Source organism: Cupressus sempervirens, chromosome 3 (genome assembly GCF_028749045.1).
Source record: "Cupressus sempervirens isolate cs-2001-9-10 chromosome 3, ASM2874904v1, whole genome shotgun sequence".
Taxonomy (NCBI): Eukaryota; Viridiplantae; Streptophyta; class Pinopsida; order Cupressales; family Cupressaceae; genus Cupressus; species Cupressus sempervirens.
In genome coordinates this window covers 698,581,881-698,585,149 of record NC_143120.1, presented here as the reverse complement: position 1 = coordinate 698,585,149, position 3,269 = coordinate 698,581,881, and the positions used below count along the sequence as shown (strand labels likewise).

The 3,269-nt window shown below is 29.9% G+C and overlaps 1 pseudogene; it reads left to right on the top strand.

Moving 5' to 3' along the window:
* Positions 1 to 308: 308 nt before the first annotated feature.
* On the top strand, positions 309 to 1,626 carry LOC149568658 (putative receptor-like protein kinase At1g11050 pseudogene; annotated as a pseudogene).
* Positions 1,627 to 3,269: the final 1,643 nt, after the last annotated feature.

The window sequence follows — 3,269 nt, the reverse complement described above, 5'->3', positions numbered from 1 at the left end:
GTTTACATGCCCGAAATACATTTTTTTGGAAAAAAGTTATATTTATATGTTGCAAACCTGTCTTCAAAATTTAAATGGGGCAAGGCATTAAAAAAATAGAATAGTATAAGATAAAGAGCACACTTAGAATTAAGGGCCCAAAGAATAAAGTGTCAATGTATCAAAGTGGAATATGACTCATAATTAGCCGATAGGCTTTCTTTTGGAGTTCACTCCAACCAGGTTTTGTCTCACACCATTCAAATTTTGTCTCACGTCATTCAAAATTTTTGGAATTTGCTAGATTTTGAATCACGCCCACGGATAAAATGCTTTCTAACGGTCAGGTCATTGCCCTAAAGAGAATTGAAAATTGCTCTATGGAAGTAGACGTAGAATTCTTGAATGAAGTGAAGATTATCAACAACATTAGGCACAAAAATTTGGTAGTTTTGAGAGGTTGTTGTGTTGCCAACGATGACCTAGAAGGGCACCAGAGGTTTCTGATCTATGATTTCTTGCTGAATGGTAACTTGTATGATCACATTTTTGGGCGAGAATCCAAGTTACCGTTGTCATGGCCATAGAGGAAGAATATTGTGCTCGGTACAACCAAGGGTTGGCTTATTTTCACTATGGTGTTTAGCCTATGATTTATCACAGAGACATTAAGGCGATGAATATTTTGTTGGATGCCAATTTGAGTGCTTGTGTCTCTGATTTTGGACTAGCTAGAATGAGCGTGGAAGGGGAGTCTCATCTGACCACAAGAGTTGCAGGTACTCATGGTTACCTAGCTCCAAAGTATGCTTTGTACAGGCAATTGACGGAAAAGAGTGATGTTTATAGCTTTGGTGTGGTTTTGTTGGAGATAATGAGCGACAGAAGGGCTCTGGATACTTCTGTGGAGAATGCTTTTGATTATCTGGTGACAGATTGGGTGTGGAATCTTGTGAAAGCGAGCAGAGAAATCGAAGTGGTGGAGAAGGGGATGAGGGAAAGTGGGCCTGCAAGTATCATGGAGAGATTTGTTCTTGTGGGAATTATGTGTGTGCATGTTATGGTGGCTTTCAGGCCTACCATTGTCAAGGTTGTCAAGATGTTGGAAGGGGATATAGAGATTCCTGACATTCTAGACCAACCATTGCCCCTCACGCACCAGTCTATTAATTATGAGGATGGATCATTCATGATCTCTAGTAGCTATACTTCTTACCAATAAAAGATCAGTTTCGACTTCTTCAATTGAAGAGATTCTTCATAGACGGGTGACGTTTTTCATGGAGCTCTTCTGTGGGTCCACTGTAAATGGCAACGATAACAAAGTGCTTCAAAATAGCAAGATTGCAAGATCGATTTTGCTTTTTTCGACTGTTTTGGCATACAACTAGGAATTAAAACTTGACGAGATATGAAGTTCAACACAAAAAAATCAAAGTGAAAGTGACTAACAAACAATTTAAGATGTATTACGAGGCACCTGGGGAGCACACACATGGCTCACCTCCATTGATGGGGTTTTACAAGGGAAACAATGTTCTTGTTTCCCCTCAGATCTGTAAAATCTTTGCTCTGACGAAATAGGCCGCTTGTTATAGGGTTTCTGTAAATTAGAAATTCTGTGAGGGTCCCATTTTATTCCTTCATGTTTGGTATATTTCAGCTTTCCTTCCGCCAACTTCGCCTGTGATTTCCCTGAAAAAACCTTCTACTATCACCTTATGGCAACAGCTACCTAGGCAGTAGCATCGACTACCTGGGTATGCCCCATCCTCATGCCCTCCGATGCATGGCATGGCATCCTATGGCCGTACTCTGACGGAGCGTGACAGACAACAAAACGCAACAAACCCTTTACTGCGACACTTTCTTTCTCACCTCATCATTCCACTGGTATTTAAATGCAATTTAATATCATTACAGGCTTTTACGGCGCAACAATCTGAAGTTCATACCTTCAAATTTAGTTTTACCTAAATGTAGATGATGTCAATTCAATGATTGCAATAGATTTATAAAATTATAATATTTTAATTTTTAAAAAGTTAGTTTAAATATATATAAATATAAATTTTAATAAAAATTGATATCACTTTTGTATTTAATAAACTTTTTTTATTTTTTATTTTATTAAAATCTATAAATTTTAAAAATTCAAAAAAATATTAGATTGTAAATTAATTAATTAATTAGTATATTTAATTTATTTAAAATATATATAATATAAATATTAGTATAAAAGAGTTAAAAATATTCTATCATGCAAATAAATTATATGTGATAAATCCATTTATTTTTAAATTGAATTAATTATTTATTAGTATATTTCATTATTTATTTTTAAATATGTAATGTAAATATTAGTAGAAAAGATACTTAGAAATTATTATTGAGCTCTAACTTAAAATTTTATATATGCTTTAAATTAATAAAAAAATTAATTTAAAATAAATATTTTTTGCTATAAAATATTACAATAGATTGTATAATTTTGTCATAATATATCTAAGTTTTTTATAGATTGTGAAAATTTAATTCACAATTGTTAAATTTAATCACATTATCAAATTTTGTACAAATATATATAAAGTGGGCAATTTCTTTTAAAAATTTATTAATTATTTTATTTTGCAATTAATTTCTCCTAAAACAAGTGCAAAATCTTGAAATAACATATTTTCTTCTTAGTTTAATAGTTCTTTTTTTCTACTTATTTTTATTAAAAATAATTATATGATATCAAACTATAGAAAATTCTATACACACAAAAATAGAATTAATGGTGAAAAATTGGACTCTATTTCTTGTTGGTACCCTACATATAATTATATGATATCAAACTATAGAAAATTCTATACACACAAAAGAGAATTAATGGTGAAAAATTGGACTCTATTTCTTGTTGGTACCTACATAAAATATTTAGTAGTGGATTTAAATTATATATTTTCATTAAGTCAAATTTAATATTATTTTAAAAAATTTAATCACAATATTAAATTTTCACAATCTATAAAAAAAAGTAGATATGTGATAACAAAATTACACAATCTATTGTAATATTTTATTTATTTTATAGTAAAAAATATTTATTTTAAATTAAATTTGTTATTAATTTAGCATATATAAAAAATTTAATTGGAGCTCAATAATAATTTCTAAGTATCTTTTGTACTAATATTTATATTACATATTTAAAAATAAATAATGAAATATACTAATAAATAATTAATTCAATTTAAAAATAAATGGATTTATCACATATAATTTATTTGCATTATAGAATATTT